Below are 27,321 nucleotides of genomic sequence, written 5' to 3' on the forward strand. Positions count from 1 at the left end.
TGTTGCTCGTTTTATGGGTGGTATAACTCGGCCTCCCCACCTTTCTATTAGCACTGAGTTCCTGCCACGGTATGTTTGTATTTTGGTTTGCTTTCCCTTTTACCTTCCATATTTGTCATCATAGTAAGGTTTTGGTTATTATCACAGTCAACTTATTGTATGCTATGCTACATGGGCTCTTTCCTTTTATGTACTTGTGCTGAAAAGATATGACATACGGAGTAAAAACACGAGATAATCCAACATTTTCTAAATGCATCATTATGAAATAATCACTTAGCATTTGACCTACTTTTAACGATAGAAGTGAGACCAGAAACAAAGAGGAATGGAACAGTTATAAAGACAGAGAACACCTACACATTGTAGCCTGGAAAGAAACCAAGACAACTAACAAGATATTATCAATGAAGTATCTAAATTCTCCATTTTCTCTTACTCTCTGGATGCATAGGCAGGGAGTATAGCTGTATACACCATTAGTCCAGAAGTTACTACATTAAAACTCAAGGGAGTCCAGATGCTGTTTTTACAAGGGAAGGGAGTCCAGATGCTAATAAAAGCATACGTCACATTTGTTTTTTTTTTAATAACAGAATTGAGTGGTAGCTAAAAGTTCAGTAATTGCTGTTGTTGCTATTCACTTTCTGGGTCTCCATTGTTGTCATGTTCGTTTGGGTGTTCACTGTCACAAATAACAAATGATTAATAACCTGAAAAGGAAAATTTTAAATTAATATTAAAACCATGGTAGGCAAAATTCTTACTACGCTCTGCCAAACTTGAAAATACTGATTTTTTTCAGCCTTGCGTTGAGGAACAAGTAGTAACAGCTGTTTCAGAAAAAAAAGATTAGCATTTTTTTTTAAACTGGTAACATTTGTATTGATATTAGTACTTAGGTAGTACTGGAAGAACCATATTTACAACAGAGGAAGGTAGAAAAGACTTCCAAATAAACCGATCCTAACTCTAGATGGACCCTAAAACATCTAGAATTGACTCAGTCTCATTAGAGTAAACATTTGTACACCAAAATACATTCAAGTTAATCTCCTCCACATTGTTGCTCCTGTTTTCAAAATATCTGTCATTCCTCTCTCTCCATATTGTCCACCAAATGTAGGCAGGAATAATCCTCCATCTATCTCTGTTTCTAGCTCCAAATCTAGCTTCTTCCCAACTGAAAAGAGTATCATTAATCTTACTCGGCATTGTCCATGAGATGCCTCTGAGACTGAGGAAAAGCTGCCACAGTTGGTTAGTGACTTTACAGTGTAGGAGAAGATGTCTAATTGTCTCAGCATCTTTTCCACATAAAGGACATATGTTGCACAATGGAATTCTCCTCTTTGCCAGATTGTCAAGAGTCAAAACAGCCTCATTTGCTAAAAGACAAGTGAAACATGCCACTTTGTGTGGCACTTTGGCTTTCCACATGTTCTTCCAAGGCCACTTAATAGCCTGAGCTCCTGTTTGGTTTGTCAGCTTGTATCCTTCTTTCACCTTATATATGCTTTTGCTATGCCCATTCAACCATAAGAAATCTTCTCCTCTCTGTAGTCCTTGAAAGTTCTCCAAAAACTTGGTACAATTCAGTTACTCTTAGAATTTCCAATCATTTAAATGTCTACTGAGGACCAAATCCTAACCTTGTTGTGTCCACATTTCAGCAACTGTCTTGTGTTGATGTTGAGCCAAAGCAAAAATGTCAGGAAATAAGCCTTGTAAACTATCAGGACCTATCCATTTATCTAACCAAAAGAGTCTTGTTGCCATTGTGTACCTTGATTGTAGATTGACTTTTAAGGAATGACCTGAAGAGTCTGATAGATCTCCAAAGACTAACACCACAAGGGGTAGTGACTTCTTTAGTTACCCAATTGTCCAGCTCCCCCATACTTGTTCCAGATGACATTACACTATAGAGCTTGAGCCTCCTGTGGGTATCTCCATAGCCATTTCATCTTAAGAGCTTTGCTCTGGTTCTTAAGGTTCTTGATGTCAAATTATCCTTGCCTTTTGCTTCTGATAATTTTCTTCCATTCAACCAGGTGGTATCCTTTCTTCTCCTTGTTGCCTTGCCACAAAAAAATTCTCCTGATTTTATCCAATTTTTTGAGCCACCGTCTGAGTTATATGAAATAGGGACAATATGTAAGTTGGTAGAGCATCTAGGACAGGGTTTATCAAAGTTAGTCTACCTCCCAGTGACGAATACTGTTATCTCCATCTGTACAATTTCTTCTCACATTTCTCCAGAATTGGATTCCAGATACTATGGAGCTTGACTTTGCTCCCAAAGGTATGCCAAGATATATTGATGGCAATGTGCCCACAACTCCTCCCAGAATCTGTGATAGGTACTCCATATTGGGGACTAAATTAATTGGTTATTCCAGTTTATATGTAGACCAGAAATGGCTTCAAAATAAACCAATATCAACCTCTGTATTAGCGATTGTTCCTCAGCTCCACAAAAGATTAGAGTGTCATCAACATATTGAAGATGAGTTATCTCTGAACTGCTCTCACTGTCTTTGACAACTTCAAATTCCTGGATCCTTCCTCTTGTCTTAGCAACATTTAACATATTGTTTAAACCCTCCATTGCTATGATAAACAGAAAAGGGGATAAAGGATCCCCTTGTCTAATCTCTGTGTGCACTGAAAAAACCTTCTGGAGCCCCATTAATAAGGATGGAGAATTTCACAGTAGATATGCAAAAATGTAATCCAATTGATCCATTTCTCCCAAAACCCATTTGTCTCAGCATACTAAGAATGGGAGTAACTCCCAGTTAACATGATCATAAGCTTTGTCAATATCAAGTTTGCATAAAATGCCAGGTTTTGCTTGTGAGATTCTGGAGTCAATTGCTTCATTTGCTATCAACACCATATGCATTATCTGCCTGCATTTGATGAAAGCCATTTCTTGTTTGTCCACCAATTTTTCCACCACCCTCTTCAATCTCTCCGTCAAGACCTTAGAGATCAGCTTGTAAAAGCTTCCAATCAAACTGATAGGTCTTAAGTCTTTGAGCTCCTTTGCCTCCGTCTTCTTGGGAATCAGGGCAATGTATGTTGCAATATAACTTTTTTCAAACATTTCATTTGAATGAAAATTGTGAAAAACCTCCATTCTGTCTTTCTTTAGAACCTCCCAACATTTTAAATAAAACCCCATTGTGTAACCATCAGAATCTAGGGTCTTTGTCTATTGCACACATCTTCAAACAACTAAAAACTTCTTGTTCTTCAAAACTAGCCTGTAATGCCTCTCTTTCAACATCTGTGATTGTTGGGTGATTGTTAATATTTTGAGTGGGTCTCCATTCTTCAGCTTCTGTCTACATCTTCTTGTAGAAAAAGATGATCTCTTTGATTCTATTAGGCTCAACTATAGTCTCTTCATGTACTACAATTTGGTCAATGTGATTATATCTCTTGTGAACATTAGCAGTATGGTGGAATAATTTGGTGTTTTTGTCCCCCTCCTTGAGCCATAAAGCCCTTGATCTCTGTCTCCATGCCACTTCTTTATTCTTCAGACACCCTTCAAATTCCATGAACAAATTGGCTTTCTAAGCAATTTCCTCCTCAGCCAATGCTCTATTCTCCAAACAGGAGTCTAGTTCAGCCATCTGGCTAGGCAATTTATTCTCTTAAAACTTCAGATTCCCTGTTCATTCCTGCTCCATTCTTTTAGCTTTTCTAGAGAGCTTTGAGTCTACAGGCTAGGATGTAATCTGGTTTCCCAGAAAAGGCAAAATCATTCCACCAGTTACTAACTTTATCAACAAAACCTTCTGAGTTTAATCATCAATTTTCAAACTTCAAATATGACTTAGATTGTTCCCAATGTCCACAGAAGAGAGCAATTGGAACATGTTTTGAAATCACTCTCTGTAAAGCAGATTGCTTCATGATGCTGAAATGGTTATTCCATTCTGTGGAAACCAATATCCTGTCTATTCTAGAGGCAAGTTTTTTTGTTTTTTTTTTGACAAAGGTAATAGTTTTGTGTATATATCTTCAGCACTAAAGGCTGGGATCCTTCTAGAGGCAGGGGTTTGATTGTCTCCTTTAAACCAAGTGTAAGTAGCACCATCAAACTGTAAATCAATGAGCTCCATATCTTCTATGCAGTCTGAAAATTCCCCCATAGCTGAAGTTCTCCTAATGGAGCCCCTTTTTTCAGAGGGGAATCTACATATATTAAAGTCACCACAAATAGCCGAGGGTCCCTCCATGAGACCTCTGACATCAGCTAATTCCTCCCACACCAATCTTCTTTCCAATTTGCTGTTAGGAGCATAAACACCAGTGATATGGCATTCACAATCACTTAACTGGGCCTTGAAATTACAAGATAATGTGTAAGCTCCAACCTGTAAGATCTCCCCTTCTCATACTCTAGAGTCCCAAAGTAAAATAATTCCACCTCTGGTTCCACTAGCTTCAAGACATGCTCTTCTGATCCATCTCCCTGCCCAAATCTGTTTGATGCTATCCTGCACATTCCCTTCTAATTTTGTTTCTTGGAGGCAGACTATGTCTGCTTTCCAATCTTGATCAAACTCTGCACAATTCTCCTCTTCCCCTAATCATTTAACCCCCTAACATTTCACGATATTAATTTGAGCTTCATGGGACAGAATGAAGACTCCCTTTCCCCTTAGATCTATCGCCATAATTTTTAAATTTAACATCAAAGGTGATCAGATTCTTCAACTCTTATGTGCCTGTAAACCTGGTCCTTTTAATATCCATTGTTTGCTCCATTCTTCTCGCTTGCCTACATGCATCAATCTGCCTGAGAAGCTCAAGTGCTTCCTCGTCATGACCCTGAAAATCTACTCCAAACATCTTGTTAGTTTGAGTAGATTTTGCTGAACCCACGTTGTTGCCTTCATTTCCTTGTCAAGTAGAGATTGTTGGTGGATGAACAAGAAGATGTTTGACCTTTTGAACATTCCATAGTTCCCCAGTGTTATCCATCCCCAACTGTGAATATTGATTCCCAGAATTTTCTAATTATTATCTCTTCCTGCTCTTTGCTTTCATGTTTTTCCAATGTTTGTTAAGCAGACAGATTCTGTTTCCTTTCCCCCTTTAGATTCTTCAATTCGCAATAGATCTTCAATGATTGCCAGATTTTCTGTTGTTGTGATATCTTGCTGCATGTACTGGTTCGAAGAATAGACTGCCATTGTTTCATCTTGGAATACCTCATGGAAGTTATCATCAATGGGCTGAGTGTTGACTTGCGTATTTGCATGCAGATATAGTTGTTCTGATATAGAGAGATCTAAGAATTCAAGTGTTCTTTCGTTTCTATCTTCCATCCAGTAGCTGCCTTGAAAGTTTTTATATGACTTGACCAGCTAAATCAGGCCCAAATTTCTTTTTAGTAGAGGCTGCAAGAATGAGCTCTTTTGCAAGGCCCATTTCTGAAAGTTCACTTAAAAGTCCCATGTGCTGGTCATGTGGATTTGGGATGGGGAACTAGGACAAGTTAAAATATTCAAAAGACAATCTATAACATTTACCTCTGGTCATGAACATCAGCCATACTTCCTTCGAATTTGTATATCTCATAGTGCTGAGTGCCCATTACCTGTTTTTGTAAAGTTAAACACCTGGCTGTTTTTGTTAGTTTTGACTATGCCAAAATAAAAAAACTAAAATAAACTTACCTCAATCAACGCGAAAGCCACAGTCTCTCCAAAAGAACGCCTATGATATGCTCTATCCCAAACTCCTGGCTGTGATATAAAAAAAACTCGTTACTAGACTCAATTCTGAATACTCCATTCGTTTAAAAAAGAATGGTCTAGTTTGACTTGACATAGAGTTTAAGAAAATAAAAAAAACTTTCAATCTTGTGGTCCTAAATTAAGGTTATGTAAAATGTACCAAAATGCCCTTTAATCTTGTGGCCTTAAACATGCCACATGGAAAGTTGAAATTAGGTTATTGCCAAAAAAGGAAGGGGGTCTTTTTTTTTTTAAACAAACTAAAAATAAAAGTAGGTCATTCTTATTGAAACGAAGGGAGTAATAACAAATAGAGGATAGAGATGATAGGTTCCTTGTGAAGCTGTAGTCCTAAACATGGTTGCGTTTTGTAATTGTAGATAGCACTGTATGGTGCAGATATATATATATACACACACACACACATGTTACCAGTTTAAAAAAAGGGAGTAATAACAAATTAGAGGATAGAGATGAGGAATAACCGATTCTACTTCACTCATAAGAGCACTGAAATCAAACTTATAAGCAGCCTCATCGACTTTCTTTAAAGAGTAATCAGCTGCAATTTCTCTGTTTAATCAAAAGAGGCAAATAAATTAGATGATTACTAAATCTAGCATTTTTAATCTAATTGGTATTAGCTCTTTCAGAAATTTTGTATATGCATAATGGTAAGTAGTTCTTATTTACACATTTTCTGCTAATTTTTTTAGGCTCAAATAGAAATATTTTTTGGATTAAGTATATAATTTCATTGCTGGCATCAAGTGGATGTATAGTAGTTACAAAAGTAGAGTAGCAAAAAGAACTTATCAGCTCCAGTACATATCTAGTTGAGAGCTAATGAGCTGATAAAAATCAAGATGGTAACAGGGGAATCTATTCGGGACATATAGACCCAACTATATAACAACATAAGACAACTAGCATTTAGAGATAGGTAGGTAGTTGATATCCATCAAATCATCTCCAATTTCTTTCATTCCAAATACCCCAAAAAATAACTAAAACCATCCCTGATACTCTGGCGCATGACCCAATTGAGTCCAAAAAGTGTGATAAATATACTCCTTAAGTTTGCTGCTACTGGACAGTGTATAAAAAGGTGGTTGTGTGACTCTGCTACCTTCATGCACATATAACACCTGTTTGCCATTTGAAACTTCCTTCTGGCTAGGTTATCTTGAGTCAAACATCCTCCATGTGCTGTCCAGCTGAAGCAACTAATTTTACGTGGTAATTTGACTTTCCAATTAAGTTTCCAATGCCAAAAGGTAGTGATTGCATTTTGTGGGCCTAGAAGCTTATATGCGACCTTAACTGAAAACTCCCCATTCCTCATATCTCCCGATTTTAGTTGATCTGGTGCAAGGCTGTTGATTGTGGCATTGTGAAGTGCTCCTAAAAGGCTGATCAACTCTTCCATCTCCTCGTCTTGTATGTTTCTTTCGAGGTTGGGGTTCCATGAGTTTCCATCCCTGTGTTGGTGTATTTTAGCATCGGGCTGATTTGCTATTTGGAATATGTTGGGGGTAGGCAACTTCTAGAGGGTTGTTGCTCAACCATTTATCTCTCCAGATACTGATGTGTTGGCCATTCCTTACTACCAGACGTTTGTGTTGTGAGAACATCTCCTATAACTTGCTTATGCTTTTCCAGCATCCAACCCCATAAGGTTTAGTTGAAACTATAGAGCACCAGTGATTCAGGGCTCCACGTTTGGCAATAATGACTTCCTTCCATAGGCACTGATCCTCCTGAGTCCCGAGTGTTATCTCCATAGCCACTTCATTAGTAAGCACTACTTGTGTAATGCTAGGTCTCTGATGCCCAGGTCACCTAGATCTTTTGGCAACAAGACCTTATCCCACTAGACCAAATGAAATTTGTGGCTACTACTATTTCCTTCCCATAAAAAGCTCCTTCTAATTTTATCCAGTTGTTTAAGTGCCTTACTAGTGATGGGATGTTGTGACATACTATAAGTTGGGATGTTGTTAAGCACACTATTGATCAGTGTTAGTCTGCCACCCATAGAAAGGTATTGCATCTGCCAAGAAACAAGCCTCTTCTCAACTTTTTCCATGACTCCGCTCTAAATGCCTTCTGCCTTGTATTTATCCCTTAGTGGAAGACCCAAGTATGTGGTAGGGAATGTTCCAGTACTACAACCCAATAGGCCCGCAGTTCTTCAATGTTCTGCACCTCATTAATAGGGTAGATTACACTCTTGAGCATGTTGATGTGGAGTCCCGAGACTGTTTCAAGGATGAGCAGTGTAAGATTTAGATAAAGGATTTGCTCTCTGTCAACCTCACAAAATATCAAAGTGTCATCTACATAAAGTAGATGTGAGATGTTTACTGTTTTGTCCCTTCCTATATCATAACCTTTAATCTGTTGCAGTTGTTTAGCCTCATCCAACATTCTACTCAGTCCTTCCATAGCTGGAATGAACTAAAAAGCTGAAAGGAGGTCACCCTTGTCTTAGGCCTTTTTGTGGGGAGAAGAATTCTACTGGACCCTTATTGATAGGATTGAATACTTCACAGTATATATGTTGAATTTTATCCACCTATGAGTATAGATATGAGATAAAGACTAATTCAATTGGTTAAAATCCTTTTCAACATCTAGTTTGCATAGTAGTCCAACACTCCCTTGTTTCAATTGCCAATCAAGCACCTCATTTGCTATGAGTGAGTCACTTGTGATCTGTCTCCCCTTGATGAAAGCATTCTGTTGGTTTGAGACTAGTTTCCCCATCACTCTTTTCACCCTCTTTGCAAGATCCTTTCGTATGATCTTGTAAAAGCTCCCAATCAAGCTGATTGGGTTGTAATTCCTGAGCCCATTGCCCCTTTCTTCTTGGGGAAAAGTGCTATGAATGATGCATTGCAGGACTTAACCATCCAGCAATGCTGATGATTATACTATATAGCTGGTAGCAGATCTGTTTTGATAAATCCCCTGAAGTGCTGGTAGGAAGTTCCATATTCATGTTACCAGTTTCAAAAAAAAAAGTGCTGGTAGGAAGCCATAGTATATCCATCAGGTCCCAGGGCTTTGTGATGGATGCAATTCCACCTAGATTAGCAGAAGGCCTCCAACTTTCCTGCTCAGAGACCATCTCCAACCCATCTCTTTTTTACTCTCCATTCTCTATATTTGGAGAGTAAAATAGAGAATGGTCTCTCCAACCACTCTCCATATTACTCTCTATACTCCATTTATAGAGAGGTGAATAGTAGTTCTCCAAATTTGGAGTTGGAGAACTACTATTCACCTCTTTATTTCACTTTTTGATTATTTTAACATTATTTTTATGATATCATTAATCAAGTTTTTATTGTTTGTAATTATTTTCAAATGCAAGATCACATCTAAAAATATATTATTGAAAAGTTACTACTTCCATCCGAATTAATAATTTTTCTATTTTTTTTTTTTTTTAAATTAGCATTTTGAATATGTAATTTAAAATTATTTGAATATTATTTATATTATACAAGACTATTAATTAAGTCTCTAATATTTGCAATTATTTTCTAAGTAATATAATATCTAAAAACATATTATTGATAAGTATACTATATCCATCCCAAATTAACAATTTTTATAATTTGATTTTTTAAAAGTTTTTGTCACTTTAAATATGTAATTTAAAATTATAATTATTTTTCACCATGAAGAATGCACAAAATTACATGATGATTCAAACAATTTACTTTTATGTTATAGTGATAAATGATTAAACTACACTTTTTAATGAGCATGAAAATACTTGATGCAGAGTTCAAAATGGAATAGGGGAAGTAAATTAGTATACAAAATAATTAGATTCAAGATGAAATTATTAAATTTAATAAATTTTGGCTACACATAAAAAAATAACGACAAAAAATTGCTCATTTGCTCATTTTGAACTTCGTAATGCATTAATAGAACATTTATGGGAGAAACATAATAATCTTGAATGTTGAATATTTATGTAAGATTTAAAATAATTTTTACAACAATACAATATTTATGATATAGTTGTATTTCATCAAAAAATTCACTTTGATTTGAATTGTTTGTCAAGATGTATTATATATAATATTTGTCGCATTTATGTTATTTCAAAATTCAGAATAAAATGATTTTTTATTAAATGAAAAATTTGAAAAGAATAAAATTTTATACTACATGAAGATTCTACAGATTATAGGGTTATTGTTTGCAAAAAGAATTGATTTATATTATGAAATACGGAAATAAAATGAAATGGAAAGAATAATATAATATTGAGGAGAGAGAAGAAGATTCCTTTTTAGAGAGTAAAATAGAGAATTGGGTTGGAGTTAGTTGTCTGAAAAAATAGAGAACTCTATATTTAGAGGGTAAAATAGAGGGTAGGGTTGCCCTGATCAGTGTATAATCTTTCAAAGAGTTCCAATGTCTTACTTTTAATTGCCTCCTCCTCTCCAATAATGACATTTCCCACCGGAAGTCTGTCTATGTTATTGGATCTCCTGTTTGAGTTAGCAATCTTCTGAAAAAATTTAGTATTACTGTCACCTTCCTTGAGCCAAAGACATCTTGATTTCTGCCCTCGGTGTTTTGTTCCAATAACAGCAGCTCATCTAGTGCTTTGCCTTTCCTAGTCTCCAATTTCCCAAATTCCTCCTTATTCTAGTTGATGATATCCTTCTTTAGGCTCCTTAGTTTCTGCATGAGGATGAAGTCTGGCCTTCCATTGAAATTTGTTTGTCTTTAGGCTCCTTAGTTTCTTTAATTTGTCTAGAAAGAGTCTTCTACCGCCAGCCACATATTTTCAAATTTAAAGTAAGATGGAGTGGCATCCCAGACCCAGTCGCCATTTTCCAACAAAATGGGTCTATGTTTTGAGATCACTTTGGGCATTGCTATCTGTCTCATTGCCTTGAAAGAGTCGGTCCATTCTGGTGAAATGAGGAATCTGTCAATTCTTGATGCTTGTTGGTTATTATCTCCTCTGGACCAAGTAAATTGGCCTCCCTGTTGAGGGAAATCAATGATGTCTAGGTCTCTAATAGCATCTAAGAATGTTGCCATTGCACTTGATCTCCTTGTGCAATTGAGTCTTTCACTTTCAGATCTGCACATATTAAAGTCACCCCCAATGACCCACTGATTCTCCCATAATCCCCTTATCCGTGCTAGTTCATCCCACATCTCCTCTCTTTCTGGGTTAGTATGTGGCCCGTAGATGCCAATAAAGCACCACCTGAAGTTCTCAAATGAACTCTCAGGCATACAAGTAATTGTGTATCAGCCCTGCAACGAGTCTACTTTTACCCATCTCTGTTTATCCCAGATCACTATCATACCACCCTCTGTACCGACTTCTTTAAGTTCCACCCAATCAGCCCATCTGTTACCCCATAACTGCTTGATCAAGTTGCTGTTGGTGCCTTGAATCTTTGTTTCTTGCAAACAAAGTAAGTCAAGTGGAATGATGGATTTTATGGTGCTCCTCTTCCTATCCTCATTCAACCCCCTCACATTCCACCTTAGGATTCTTAAATTCATTCAGATAGAGAGATGCACTGCCTGCCCCTGTTCCAACTATTTTGCTGCTCTTTTTTGTCATAATTAATCCCGCAGATAATCTTTTCCTTTCCCCTTCTCCTTTGTTTTTCTTTTCCTTCTCAGGCCCCTGCTGATTTAATTCCTCTTCCTGGAATTGCTTCTTCCTTCTTTGTTCCATCCTTAGAATTAAATCTAAGAGATCATGTTCAAATCCTGTAGAGTTAACTCCAAATGCTTTGCAAACCTTGACCATTGTGAGTTTTGTCCATTTTGAAGTTTCGATGACAGTTGGCTTGTCAATCCCCTAAGGCTAGGATCAACTTCATACCATGTTAATGGTAGTGCTTCACTTATTACCTGGAAAGGAAATTCTGCATTTGAGCTAGAGAAAGAAACTAAGTCATTACTTATACGTTGTGATTGCAGTGACCTATGTGTTCTTTCTTGAGGAATTCTTTCATTATCCGCATATGAGTGGCCTCCTTCTGTTCTCTGCTCTACAAGTTTTGATGGAAGGGTTTACATGGGATTATCGAAGTCACTGGAGTCCAATAATTAGATAGAGCATTGAATCTATTTGATGGGTTGCGCTTCTAACTTGCTAGATAGTTTTCTCTTTAAAAAGTTTGGCCTCTCTTGAAGCCCTAGTTCTCCCCTTCTTATTATTCTCATTACTTAGGTCCTGATTTATAAAATTCCTTGTCAGCTTCTAGGCCCGCATTTCCATGTGTGGGGCTAGGCCCATTCCACATCAAGTTGATGGCTTCTACTACTTTCTCTCTTATGTCTGCTTGACAAATCCCCGTGACCTTCTCCCTTATGTCTGCTGGGAAAAATCATGTGACCTCCTTCCTTGTGTCGGCTGGACAAAGCCCTCTGTCACCTTTTTGAAGTGCCAGTTTCCTTTGTCACCTTCCTTTCGTCATTGCTAGGGTTTTTTCCGGCGAGTCTGATGGAGGTATGCAAGTCCTCCATTATTAAGATTTCGTTGATCCAACGCACTTTAAGCTACTCGATGGACCTCAAAATTACCATCTTATTTCCCCCCCCACAGATTTGAGCCCATAAAAGGTGAAATCTGTGCTTGGTGTCCTCGTCTACCGATATATCCTCCACATTTCTCTCCAATAAATTTGGAAGGTCTCTAATGACCAAGCATGTAGTGGGATGTCAAAAACCTTGACCCATTTGTTCTCTGACTTCTTTGTTGTTAACTTTGAACCTGCATCAGATGACACCATTCAAGATACAACCTTCTACCTTTCCAGAACCAGTCCCTTGCTTTTACCCTACTTGCCTCCAGCCTGAATGGGAGCTCAAATATAAATTGGTTGTGATTAATGGGTGTGACTTTGAGCCCTGCTGTGACTTGCCACTTGCCCACGAACCACTTTTGTATAGCCTCTGCATTTGGGATTGTATGAAATGAATCATTAAATTCACCTAGGGGACAACTCAAGAGAAAATGCTCGCTGTTGTCTTGACCTGCTTCTTAACTGTCAATGTTTGGCCTTTTTGGATCCTAGCAGCCTCCATGAATGACTTGGCCTGGTATTTCATCCCAGAATTTGTTGTAACTGCCTTCTGGAATGATGACTGAAGCCTTTTTATCCCCTAGTATAGTCTCTATTCTCACAAAACGTCCATAACTGTTGAAATTTTGTATTACCTTGAAAGAATAAGCCTGTACTTTTCTTCCCCACCTTCTGCATTTGATGCCTGGTTCAGAGAAGCTTGTTTCAGTGCTTCACAAATCCAATGAAGATTGCTTTTGTCTATTTTGATGCTGCTTGTAAATATTCTACTGCTTTCTCTTATGATGAACCATGAGTCCCCACTATTAATTAATCTAAAGAACTTCCCACTTGAGGTAAAAGAAATGCTCTGCTCCATACCTAGCTTTGGCAAGAAAAGAGGGAGAAAGAGAGACACCTTATTACATAGTTTGGTCTTTCCATGGATTTTTTGTGTTTTGATCTTAACTTGAACTTTGCATATGGATTTAGAGGAATGGATGAATGTTAGCATTACTGAGCTAACTCTTGTGCTAAAATAAATATTTTTAAAAATAAATTATGCAATACATGCTATTTTTAACATCAAACCAAACAATGCATAAAAAACAAGCATTGATAATAATACCTTACCAAATAACCCCTAAATCTAACATAGTATACATTTTACCTGATGTCATACAATTCTTGCATCGCTTTGAGCAGTAAGGCCAATTTGGTCAGGCTGAAAATAAGTATTTATGAAGTTATAATTGATTATAAATTGTAATAAATCAGTTACAAATAATAGTTTAGAAGCATTGAGATTTACCTTGATCTTGTTCTTATGAATGCAAGATTTTCTTTAAAATGATATTCTTTCGTCTGCAATACCAAAATTATACTTAAGAAAAAAAAAATCAAGAAAAATGTTACAACGAGAAATAGTTACAAATATACCTCTTCAGCAAATTCTAGAAACTCTGGATCATTTTTTAGGTCAGCGAGTGTATAATCATACGCCGCCAACATACCAGTCAGATTACGGGTATGAATGAGTTCTGTCAAGAAGTCATTGATCCTGTAAAAGATGTATCAAATAGATTAAAGAAAAATCAACTGTAAAATTTTATGTTATAAAGAACTTCCATAAACTGCTGCCCAGATATGAAGTCCACAAGGGTGGAATTTCGTATTTAGGAGAGGTTTAAATGATTGGGAGAGAGATAGCTAGTTTTCTACGGACTTTGAACCAACTAGGTACAAGAGAATGGTATTGAGATTTATGTCTTCTATGGATCTGATTCTAACAGTCTTAATGGTTGTTTCATGTCGGTATTCCGTATTCTGTATCTTTCTTCGGTGCTGTTCACTCGATTTCTCTTTCAAATATCTTATCTTGAACACAAGTTAATTGATGATCTTGAAAAAACTTTATTTTTAACAGGCTTTCTGCGCTTTAGGGCGAGTAAGGGGTATTTTCATCTTTAATGATAAACTCTATCTAGATGACCAGTTAATTGATGATCTTGAGAACTCTGTCTCTGACTGGCCTTCTGCTCTTTAGTGCGAACTAGGGGGAATTTCCTTCATTTCATTTATCAATACTACTAATCTAGTCCAAGCATATAAGTACCTAATAGAATTCAAGAGTTAATGGACTACTCCACTTCTTTCAATGCAAACAGTCATGTAAGTTATCAGGAAAAGGAGGGAAAAAGGCAATCTAGATGTTGGCTAATCAGAAGCTCCTAAATTTGTTTGACTCTGCATTGTTCTGAACTCTTAAAACTCTTTTTCTGGCGAGAGAGATTACTCTTTGGTTGGAACTCAAGTTTCCAGAGTACCCTTACTCCTAAAAGCAATAATTATGTGATGGGAAATTGGACATGGCCACGCCTGAAAGTGCATTTGTTGATACTGTGGAGCTATTGCAGATGATTGATGGTTTCAAAGGCACTACTGTAGAGGATGACACTTTTAGATGGAAACATGACAAGGATGGCAAGTTCTCCATTGGTAGAATTTATAGGAAAGAGGTATCTTGGATGCCTGAACAAAATAGGTCCTTGGAAGCATGTATGGGAAAGTATGGCTCCTACTAAAGTCAAATGCTTTGCTTGGTTAGTAATCAGGAAAGCTTGCCTCACTCATGAGATCCTGCAGAAAAAGGGATTGCCAATTGTGTCTAGATGCATGTTATGTAGTGACACTAGAGAGACAAATAATCATGTGTTCCTCCATTGTAAAGTCACATCTCAGCTTTGGACTATGTTCCTCAGTTTAACAGAGACAAAATGGTCAATGCCAGAGCACACAACATACTTGTTAAGTTGCTGGATTAGGAGAGGGGGAAGCAAGACACAGAAGAAGTGGTGGAGAATAATCCTACACTGTATCTGGTGGACTATCTGGAGGGAGACATTCAGAATATCAAAGGGAGCTGCATTGCAACTTTCTACTTTTGGTGTAAAGAGCATTGTATAGAAAATTCTGAACAATTAGTAGATCTTTTAGGATTACTGTAATTAGTCTCTTGTTTTAGCTTGTTACTACCTTTTTGGAGGTCTCCAGCATACCTTAATGCTGAGGAATACAACATTACCAGTTTAAAAAAAAAACCAGATATTTGGGTCTGTAAATCAGAATACGATTTTTATATATTTTCGTTGTGTTCTTTCAGGGAAAAGTGGTGTGTGAAATTGTTGTGGGCACACACAATGAAACAATTTCTCATCAGAACTGCTACCCTTTTACAGGTATCTCTGTAAATCCGGACTAACCTCTATGGAAGTTGCACAGTAATGTTTTCATGTAAATACAGGTTACGTTTATCAAAAAGAAGAAATTTCTAAACGACTTACACTACAAAGCTAGGAGGGAAATCTCTATCCATGTTGGGTACCTGAACTTGAACAACAAAAACACACTTAGTTGTAATCCCACAAATGGGGTAGGGAGGTAGTGTGTATGCAGGTAGACCTTACCCCTAATCTTTTGTAATCCAACTCTTATACTTTTAATTTCAGATAAAGTGCCTAAAAACTTAAAAACAAATCATAGAATAAAATTTCAAATCAATCTCCCCGATAAACCTACAGAAAAGGACTCAAAAATTGAGTGCTGAATTATAGTGGAGATAAACCCAGCTGCACAATACAGATAACTTAAAAACAAATTATATATTAAACAATAAAATTCAAATCTATCTCCCGATAAACCAAACAGAAAATGACTCAAAAATAAAACCCAGCTGCACAATGCAGCATACTTGAATGTAGACTAACTATGAGGCCACTTGTGGCTTTCGGATGAGGAAAAACTGGTATTGCATTATCTATGTGGAACCCAGAGAATTGTATCTAGATACCGACTTAAGGAATCACCCAAATTTACACATGTATACCGATCGATTTAATTAACAGAAAATTGAAATTGAACTTTAACTTACAGAGATTTGGAATGCAATGTCAATCTGGAGAAGATGAGAGGAGCAAAAAAAAATCGCACTTACTATAAGCAAAATTGCAGTTCAACTGAGGAGCAAAGCTGGAGAAAATGCGAGTGGAGTGAGAAGAGAGGTTATGTAGAGTATGAAAGTGGAGCAGAATTTGTTATGGTTCGGTATTTTAAATTTCGTTTTTGATAGAGTGCGTAAATCAACAGAGTACAAGGAATTGAATTTTTTATGGGTTCTAAATTTTCAAAGACATCAAGTGACGGGGCCCATTATCCACCGAGTTTAGAAGGCTGTGATTGGTCCAAAGGGTGGGTCACATACGGATTTCTCGGTTATCAAAAAAAAAAAAAAAGACATCAAGTGATAATAATTGAGTTTTGAAGTTAATACTTGTACATACGAAATGAATTTCTTAACACAACTACGCAATTTAAGTGAAAGTTAATCTGTTCGATTGATCCGGTATGACTGTGTTTGGGTTTCTAGCTCCCCGTAAGTCGGTAGCCATAATTTGTTTGACATCAATTTTTCATAAAGTGTTTCAGTTATTTCTCTTTAATACTGCATAAAGGGTGTGACCTAGTGGTCAATAAAGTGGTTGAGAATTGTTCGATCTCAAATTCAAAACTGAATGGAAATAAAAAATATTAAGTGATTTTTCTCACCTTATGCGTGCGAAAGCTGATCCGGAGACAAAATATCTCTTTTAGTACCTTGTATGTAGAAAAAAATATACAAAAATATTTGAGGAAAGCCGTCACCAGTTTGTAAGAGTATTTTGGACAAGGGGATTATTTTTTTCCGTTCAACTTTTAATTTAACATTTTGTGGGACACGGGTTTTCCTCACTATTATTTATATATATATTTATTTATTTTTACTTGCTCATTTTTATTTTTCTATTCTACTAATGAAATTGTGGGACACGTGTAGTTTAATTAGGAAGACAGGTGTAAATTCTCACTAAAGCTTGTTGACCTAATCAAATTCTCTGAATTATGTTCTCTACTCGTCTCTTAATTTTTGATTGCCTTTTCTCCAATTACTTTACTTTACTACTCCACATAAGTGTGAGCAAACAAAGATATGAGTCCGATTGAATCAAATATTACTGAATACAGAGCTACTTTCTCCTTTGAAACAGGATGATAATATAGCACTCCTATTGCTATTGTTATGAATTACGATGAAGAACCCAAAAACAGGTTTAGAGAATAGAGATGCCTGCAAAAGCTGCTGCTAAGGAGCCAACAGTAGTCTTTATGATCTCGCCAAACCAGATTCTGAAAAATGTATGTCTTTCTTTTCTTCGGATCTGCTCCTTAAGCTCTCTTTTGCTTTCATTGGGCTCATCCTCTGGTATGAAAATAACTTTTCTATTTGTAGCCTCCAACCTATAAATTAAATCGATTTCAATTAACCAGTCTGTTTGTAATGATGTATATGGTATTTAGTTTAATCTGACCTAGTTTGACAATCTTGCATGGTGCGAATGTACTCGTATCTAATAATTTATTATGTGTTCCCGTCTCCACAATTTTCCCATCCTCAACAATAGCTATCATTGCTTCTTGAACTTGTTTCTCTGACTCTGTATCAAGTGCTCTGGTGGCCTCATCAAGCAAAAGAATAAGAGGATTTTTTAAAATTGCTCTTGCTATTGCAATTCTCTGTTTCTGTCCACCTGATAGTTGGACATTTTATTTTAACTAGAAAGCTAATTCAGCATGCTTCAATTTTTTCATGGCAGCTTTGCTATACAAGAATTAATGCATATTTTTGGATGTACTTTGATCATGCTACAACTACTTTCCTTTTGACTTATCATGCTTGGAGGTGACAGAGGAGCAGTAAAGTATTTTTGCTATTAGAGACAGAAGAATTTAGAATCCTCAATTTAGGGTATTACATTCTCTTATGTTCAATGTTTCGAAAAGGATTTTCCAGATGAGTCATTTTGCCTTGGATCAGGTAAAGGCACGAGACTTGCTAGGTGCACACTTTTTTCTTTTTCTACGTGTTCTCAGTCCTGAGATGTGCCTTTCGGTCTCCTTTTTGTTTACAGTGGTGGAGAAGCAGAAAACCCTTCTTTCTTAGATAATTAGTCTAATTATTATTGTTAACAGTGGCTGTAGAAGGAGTTAGGAGAGGTAGAGGTAGGCAAACACAGATTAATAAGTACAAGTTGTTGTCAAGTAGTGTTGGATCAGTTACATATTAATCAATATTCCTTACTGTCATGAGATTATCGACAAAAGAGTTTAGTCTAGCAACTTTGTTTATTTTTTGTCCTAAGTTCAGTAATAATATTTTCAATTTTATTTAAGATTGAGTCATTGGACCATGCCTCTCATGTAGCTGAGGAATCCAAGAAGCTAGTTCCCATAGTTATGCGTCATGTGCTATATATTCGTTATTCTGCAGTATATTCTATGAAGTATAATTGGTTTCACTTGCTTTTGATTAACGTAATTACAAATATATCAGAAGATTGAATATATTAGTGTGGCATTTTAAACCGATTGAGAGTATTTTTTTTTCCAATAATGTCACCTTGGGGTAAAGGTTTATCAGAAACAAACTCTCTACCCAATGAAGATAGTGATAAGGTCTGTGTAGATTTTACTTAATTCAGACATTGCTTGAACACACTTTCAAGTGCATGGTATTAGAGCCCGTTTGGATTGACTTAAAAAAAGTAGTTTTTAAGTCAAAAAGTAAAAAGTCAAACTTAAATGACTTTTAAGTCAAAAATAAAGTTTTTGGATAGGTTAGTTTAAATGTAATGGGTTGTACGGGTGGGTTAACCGGATCGATGGGCGGATATGGGTGTTTGGGTTTAATTAATTGGTCAAACTGGGTCCCTCTGTAGGATTGCGCCAGATGTCCCTATTTGGTCTTCCTTTCACTAAGGGAAGGAAAAATATGCTCTAGTTTTTGGACGGCAGGGGCATCAATGTCCAAAAAGTATGACGCAGGGACGCAGGGTATCTGCTACCATTTACGATAGTTCAGGAGTAGGAGTATATTTGTCCCTTTTCCCTTATTAGTTTATCACAACTGATTTTTCTTACTTAAGTAAATATAGCAAGGTTATAACAATGTGTCGGGAATGTACCTTTTTCCAGCAAAGGATTTTTGAATTACTAAATTAACGTGATTAGTTGGTTGAGTAATGTCTTCAATTTTAGTAATTCTAGTTCAAAATTTAGTGGTGTGGACTCAGAAATATCTCAATGAATAGAAAAGAAGATGAGAAGTAATAATTTGTGAGAGAGATGTGTTTTCTTCTTAGTGCTTCTCTTCTGTTTTTAAATCTTCAATTAGTGAATTGATTGTTTTTTCTGCATTACCTTGTTAATTGCCTAAAATATCCATGTTATGCTTGTTTCATTTTTGCAGAGGCGATTTAATAAGCCATTGAACTGTCCCCCTAAGATTAGTTGCTTTAGCTGGACTGCACTTCATGGAGCTTTCCTGACCCAAGACAACCTGGCCAGAAGGAAGTTTCAGATGGCTACCAGATGTTATATGTGCATGAAGGAAGCAAAAACACACAACCACGTATTTCTACAATGTCAAATAGCAGCAAACTTATGGAGTATGTTTTTAGCTCTTTTTGGTCTCAAATGGGTCATGCCTCAGAATATCAGGGATGTTTTGATAAGCTGGAGTTGCTGGAAAGTTGATAGCACCATCAAGAGAATCTGGAAGATGATACCTGCAGGCATTTTTGGAGTATCTGGAACGAAAGGAATAGAAGATGCTTTGATGGAATATCAACTACCTACCAATCTTTAAGAGCTAATTGCCTCATGTTTAGTTGGGTTTATTTATCCCCTCTAGATTCCCCTGATTCATTTCTGATCTTTGTCAGCTCCCTGACTCTTAACTAACAATGTAAAGGAGAACTGACCTTTTGCTACTTTGCTTTTGTAACTATTATGCATCTACTTGATGCCTGCAATATTACTACTTCATAAAAAAAGGTCCTCTTCAAGTACTTGTTTCAATATCTGGTGTTAGCCTAATTTGTCAACATCCTCTATTAAATTTGAACCTACTAAAGATTGTTTTTTTAATTGTTTTGTAGGTGAAGCAAATGATTAATGACAGATTAAAGCTGGGAAGACGTTACTTTTAATGACATATACTAATGACAAATAAACTTTGTACTGAAGAATACGTTCTAAAGCTTAAACTGGAGAAAACTTTAGAGCCTAATACGGTCTGAAATTTTCAACACAGAGGGATTTTCAGTGTAGCGGAGGGGGTTTGGAGAAGAAAGCGGATTGTGTTCATCGCTGGTTTTCAACGCAGAGAAGGAATTTTCAACCTTTGTGGAATTTAGCTCAGTCCGTCAATGGAATGAATTATAGAGAGTTCAAACTTGTCCAGTCCTTCTCTCACTGGAGAGTCCAAAATAGCCTGCCAGAGAGTCCAAAATTGCTGATTTCTTCACTCAGAGTTCTAATTTATCAGATTCCAAAATTGCTGGTAAGTTATCTACTTTTTGCCCTAATTATTTACAAATTTGATGGTATCTGCTCATCGATTTCTGTGTATTAATCTCTATTCACAAAATTTACTATTTGTTTTATGCATATTTGGCTCTCTCTGAAAATTCGTCCATTTTTTAAGTTTGGCTGGTAATTGATGTGCTTTAGCTTTTTTTTTTTTTTTTTGTATCTACTAAGTCCGTTGGTTTTCCAGTTTAGAAGTGCTAAAATTGTTTGGGCAGTATCCTAGATGCTAGAGGTGACTGATATCTACTACTTGCTCAACTTCAATTTGTCATATCAAAAAAAGTTTCAAGAAAACGTATGTTGATGGAGAAAAAATTGTTCCAGTTGCAAAACATGATTCTTTACAAAAGGAAGATTGTTTAGGAAGAAAAAGTGAAGGAGAATATACAATATCTAGTGAGCTAGTGTAGTAGAACGGCCCCCCTCCTCATGTAGTATATGAACTGTGCTTGTAATCTCGACTATTGACCCAAATGAAACCGATTAATATGAAACAGAAAAGAGATGCTTTGCTAGTGGTGTTAGCTGAACCTCTTTCTTCATCTGTTCTATTTTACGTTATACACTCCTCTTTTTAATTTGTCTAAGAAAAGAAAGACAAAATTATATATTTAGAAATAATTTAACTTTAAACTTTCCATTTTATAGCCATACAATTGTGTTCAACTTGTTTTAAACTACAACTTCAAAAGTCTTTTTTCCCCTAACAATCAATGCATACTAGACTACTGCTACTGGATTTTAGTCTCCACCTCCCCCTTGATCTAACATCTTCCATCCATTCAGTGAAGTGTCTCTTTTCGAAGGAGGACAAGCTTCTTCACTTAGTAAGAGTTATGATGGAAAATTTAGGTTACTAGGAGTTAGATTGCTTGGCCTGAATGTATCTACTGTATCGGGTCGACTGATGTTTGCATATTGCATCTTTTCGGTAAGTTTCTTGTTAAGATCAGTTGGTAGTGACCTTAATATAGTTTTATAGTCAGTGATCTTAGAGAGTTTAGATGATCAAATCTTCTGCTGCGAAGGTACAAGTAGCTACCTGTGAACATTGTGACTAGATAACATAACCCATAATTAATACTCTTATAGTGTATCACAGAACTTAATGAACCTACGCAGTTTATGAATATGCATCTTTCTCTGTTTCACTGTGTATAATTCATGTATGTGGACTTAGAGCAGTTTGTGCTACTAGTGTAATTATCATACAACTGCATTATTTCTTCTTGGTTAGATAATCTTTTGATAATTGTTGAAATCAGTGAAAAGTCAGTTAGACTAGCATCTTGTTTCTTGGACATTTTGGCACTACAGTTACTTCAGATTATGCTATGTCAGGTACTTAAGATTGAAGTGCTTTATCTTTATTTTCTTAATACTGACACAGATGTTGATTATCATGAAGTTCCAGGTACTTCTATTAGATCAATTGAAGAGCAGCAACTATTCATCCAATTCATTGGCCAGCTATCTATAGCAAAAATCAAGGTCAGATTCTTTCTTTTCAGCCCTCCTGCTCCCCCTCCTCTTCCTCCTTTTCCTTCTTCTCCTTTGTTGTTCTGCTTCTTCTATTCGTGATCTCCTGGATTATATATCTTCGTCATGTGATATTGTTTTTGCTATTTTTATCAAAATTTGTGCTACTGTTGTTTGTACAATTTTTGGACTGTTGTTGAATTTAGCGATCACTGGAAATTTTGATTCAGCTGAAGGGCAGCTCCTTTATCTTATTTGAATAGTGTTACAAAAAGATAACACATGTTTTGTTGTAATGAATCCTCTTTCCAAGTAATTTGGCAATCACTTAAAAGCTTTTCATGTTCCCCTATGTAGAATTGGTTTTTTTGATCTTCTCCTATATTTTTCTATACATCCTCAGTTAGACCATCCGTGTATGATGTACTTGAGTTATTTAGGTAATATGGCAGAGCACAAGTAGAGATGGCAAATACTCTGTAACTGCTTTCTTGAAAAGCGTGCAGGTTAAACTAATGGTACAGTACTTTATAGCTGAAATTCTGTTGTCAATATTTATTTACATTATGTAAAGTGTATGAACTCCTAAATGTATATTTGCAAACCTTTGAGAAAATATTAGAGTTAGGAGTTGAAAACTGTAGTGTGTTAGTAAAAAAATTGGGCATTTTGAAGTAAAATAATAGTAATAATTGATAAAGATAGTTATGAAAATCATATACATTAGTATTAAATAGGTTTATTGGTATCATGTAGTTTGAAAATTGTAACCTTAATATCGACATAAAAAAGGCTATTGTGGAGATGAAGAACATAAGTTAGGTGAATAAAACTTTGATTCACTTGTTCTTGTCATTAGTTGAGTGCTTTTATGCAAGTCTGGAACTGGTAGTTCCATAAGCCACAACCTTCCATTCTCTCTAGTCTCAATACCTAAACTCAATATAGTGAATACTTGAGTTACTGTACTTTTAAATTCTTAGAGCATGAACCAATTTACAAGCTACTCTAGATGTTATGTGGTATAAGATTCAATTGGAGGTATAAGTACTGAAACATGTCAAGTATTGTGCATTATATCACGGTCTTAGAATCTTTTTCATGTCAGGTAATTCTGAGGCAAGGAAGACTCGTAGAGCTACTATTCTAATAAAATTATCTTTTTGTACAATTTTTCTTTGAAGAGGTGCAATTTTTTTATTGATAAAGATGATTTTGGATTATGGTGATGTTAAGGTGTTCCATTACCCCATTAATTAAATTGCTTAAAAGGTACGTCCTTAATTATGCAGCAAGCTTAAAAGTTGTTCAATTGATTTTTAAATTCATAAGTTGAGGTAGGTGCTATATGCATGTATGCGACTAACACACCTCCTGGTGTTTCTGTTTGTTATATACTGTAATTTAAGATTCTGCAGTATGAATAACATCTAAGAATAGGGTGGTGTCATGTGCCTGAAAACAGTTAGCTATCTGTTATGGTTGTCATGTGCGCAATGTTGTTAGCTGTTTGCCTTTAGATACTTGCAGTGCAACCGATGGATGTTGTAGTATATTGCATCAAGATATGTTGAACAAAAAGTGGCTCCAACAGCATCCCAATGCAATAGTAGAACATTTTGACCCCAGTTAAGAACAACAGAAAGCGTGTGTTGTTTATTTGATCACAAGTTTGGACTTTGGTCATGTATTAACAACTACCTGTACCGATGGATGTTGTAGTATATTGCATCTAGATTTGTTGAGCAAGATTGACTAGTGAGACTAAAAGGTACATGAATGGTTGGTCTTCTGCGTATTCTATACTAAGAAAAATAGAGGAAGGATAAGAACTTGAACCTATTATTGTCCAAAAATAAGGGATTGATACACCTTATAAACTGATGGTTTGATTACTTGTGGAACTGGAATGGTTTGTTGATACTGCGAAAACGCTTAGACGAAATGGGACTATGATAAAATACAATATGAGTTTAGTGTGTTTCTCATCTTATTAGTTGTATTTGTATATGAATTTAAGGCATAAATCATAAGGCATCATCAAATGACCAAATTATTAGTCTTGAAATATGTTGATTTCTTAGAATGTCTTTAGCTATTCAACCACTCTTGAATGATCAATAAGCAAGCTTGCAACAATCTAAATGAATACTTCGGCTTTCTGTTATTTTTTTATTGTGGTCAAGGTGTTCTACTATTGCATTGGGATGCAGTTGGAGTCGCTTTTTATTCCTGTTTCTGGATGCAGTTGAAGTCCCTTATTCTTCTATTTTGGATTTGGTTGTTGTTGCAGTCAGTTTTCACTGCTTTAATCTTGGGTTAGTTCATTTGTTTACAATCTTTGTAAGTTTGTATGAACTATTTTACATGAGTGAACCGAAAGATGAGTATGTTGGGGAAAACTTGTGAAGTAAGGTACCAATTAAATTCTGAACATTTTAATAGGTATCTCTCTTATTTTTACTGGACAACATTCTTTGCATAAATTCCAAAGCACTACGGACCAAAAAAAGAGATTGGGCTAAGGCACAAGTATCCCCGACTATGACTGAAATTCCAAAGACACACCTTAACTAAACTAAGGTCCTATAACCCCCTTTGATGTAATTCTTACAAGAAGAATCACAATAAAAGCGGAAACAAAGACGGAAAGTAAGATAAATAGATTGACACAAGAAAAGGAAACCAAAAGCAACCCAAAGGTATGTTAAACCTAAGGACCTCAATCAATTAATCCACAATCGAGCACCGAATCTCTTATGATGACCTCAAGGGAATCGATATCCCAAGCAATCAACGTTTCTAACTAAAGGCAACAAAAGCTTAACCAAGCTCTCAAACACTCAAACATGAGTTTTCAGTTTTTAACATCAATAATAATCTGAGTGTAAAATGAACCCTAGCTAGCTATTTATAGGTTTTAGATAAAAGGGCCCAAAAGTGACCCGGAATGACAATGGGAGAGCTTGGTCGGGTCGCCAAGTGGGTTGGGCGATGCGCCGACCTAGTAGGCTAGCTTCTCTGCGTGATCTTCGGCCATGGTCACGTTCTGGAGCATTAGGCGAGCTGGGACCATCGCCTAAGCCTTTGGGCAATGCGCCAAGTGGGCCCTGCTCGCCAACAGTGCCTTCTTCTACAATCTTCAAGGCATGAAAGTCCTTGCTAGTCATCAACACCATCTCAAGCACCTCCATCTTCATGAATAGCCCTTGCATCCTTTCTTTGACGGTCTTGAGCTTGGCTTCTAGTAAATGGCCTTGATGTAATCCGTTTTACATCACCCTTGTATTCATTTTTTTTTTTGTAATTTTGTACACCTTTTTGGCCTAACGTGGTATCCAAACATCTTTCACGCGCCTTAACTACCTGGAGTCACGCAAACCAAAAGGTGTACAAAATTACAAAACAAATAAGTTCGGGGGTAATAGGACCTTAGTTTAGTTAAGGTGTGTCTCTGGGATTTCGGTCATAGTCTAGGGAGGTACTTATGCCTTGTCCCAAATGAGATTAGGAGGAATTATCTTTAATTTATGGTGCTGGTATGTGAAGTTATTACTTGAAAGTTATAGTAAGATTAGACTGACGGCCGAAGCATTATCAATTGGAGAAAATTGAGTTTCATTTTCTTATTTCATAAAATTGACTGCAATTTTAAACAAAGAATACATATTCTCATTGTGTTTGTAGGGACATGTATTGAGATTTGGGGAACACAAATTTAAATACTAATGGATTCACAACAAACAAAAAACTCCCTCCTCAATGAAGGAAGCTCATGATATGAATGCCAAAAAATATGCAATGTATGTCCAAATGAATGTAAATGAAAAACAAACACTTCTATTGCATTGACGCATGAAACATCGAGGTTGAAATTTTAAAAAAGAACATTAGTTTTAAAAAAGATGTGGTAGAATGGACACTTTTATGATTAGTGTTAATTATTTAAAACTTTTCATTACATGTGTTTGGGAAGAAAACTATTTAAAATTCATTAAATGATGTCTATTATGGTACAAGTTTCGGTTGACTCCACGATCTAAAACTTCACTTACATACAGTATGCCGCATGGATGACCGGGGCCCAATGATAATCAAAGATCATTAGAATATGTTTTGTCATTATTTATTTGCTTGTTGGTATTCCTATTGATCGATGCACTAAAATATTTCATGATAGAACTTACTAGCTGGTCTAATTGATAGCAAGGTAGTCATTTTTTCTTCTGTTCAATCTTTTTGTAGTTGATAACTGTCACTTAAATATGATATGTTCTTTGTGTTCTTTCTCTTTATTTCCGTGCTTCTCTGTCTCCCATAAATCTTTATGGTTCTTGATCTCTTTCTTGGACATTGCGAAATAGCACATGAATGGTTATGAAATGTTGGAAGCATAAAATAATAGTATGATACATGAGATATGTTTTATGATTTTGTAGTTTATGTTGATTTTTTTTCTACTAGCTTTGCTTTTGCAGGAGTTCCTCTTTTGTGTTGTTGTTCAGATCACGATATATGATCCATTTATCACATTACTACGAATTGATCTATTTATCATCTGGGGAAGATAATACCGTTGATTCTTTTTGACACCTGCCACTTCAATTGGTATTATTCACAAAAAAAGAGACATGAGATAAGAAATTCAAGTACAATAGGCGTCTTCATGTTTCCTTTTGAGACTGATTGCACGACGTCAATTTTATTCCATATATTCGATCTTAAGATAAGAGCCAATTATTACTAGATCAAAATCTGATGCTGTACTACTGTTGCTGCAACTGTGTGCTGCTTTCACATTTCTGCATTGTGTTTAAGAGATGAAACAATGAGGTGTTTGTGTTGAATGTGATTGGGTAAGTTCAGTTTCATTTTGGCATTATTGGTGTAACTTTGTTTTGGATACGTGCATACTTATTCAACATACTTTTACGTTAATGTTGCTATGGTCTATGTTTTCCTTTTTGCAACTTTACCATGTGTGACTGCAAAAAGTCTGCCACATTAAAATGTAAAATATTTGTCTCTCTAGTCTTTTTCTTATT

General features: G+C 36.1%; 2 long non-coding RNA genes across 5 annotated transcripts; both read left to right on the forward strand.

The window, feature by feature from the left end:
• LOC125860279 (uncharacterized) lies at positions 1 to 19,957 on the forward strand. Of its 4 annotated transcripts, none has more exons than XR_007445837.1 (5): positions 1 to 69; positions 15,495 to 15,570; positions 16,265 to 16,579; positions 17,416 to 17,563; positions 19,674 to 19,957. It is a non-coding gene; the product is annotated as an uncharacterized LOC125860279 (long non-coding RNA). The 4 variants fall into 4 exon arrangements; XR_007445836.1 differs by having other exon boundaries at positions 16,265 to 16,430; XR_007445839.1 differs by having other exon boundaries at positions 16,265 to 16,392.
• A 2-nt stretch (positions 19,958 to 19,959) lies between these two features.
• Positions 19,960 to 27,293, forward strand: LOC125860280 (uncharacterized). Its single transcript, XR_007445840.1, has 4 exons — positions 19,960 to 20,093; positions 20,365 to 20,768; positions 22,206 to 22,288; positions 26,755 to 27,293. It is a non-coding gene; the product is annotated as an uncharacterized LOC125860280 (long non-coding RNA).
• Positions 27,294 to 27,321: the final 28 nt, after the last annotated feature.

This window comes from Solanum stenotomum, chromosome 3 (assembly GCF_019186545.1).
Source record: "Solanum stenotomum isolate F172 chromosome 3, ASM1918654v1, whole genome shotgun sequence".
Classification (NCBI taxonomy): domain Eukaryota; kingdom Viridiplantae; phylum Streptophyta; class Magnoliopsida; order Solanales; family Solanaceae; genus Solanum; species Solanum stenotomum.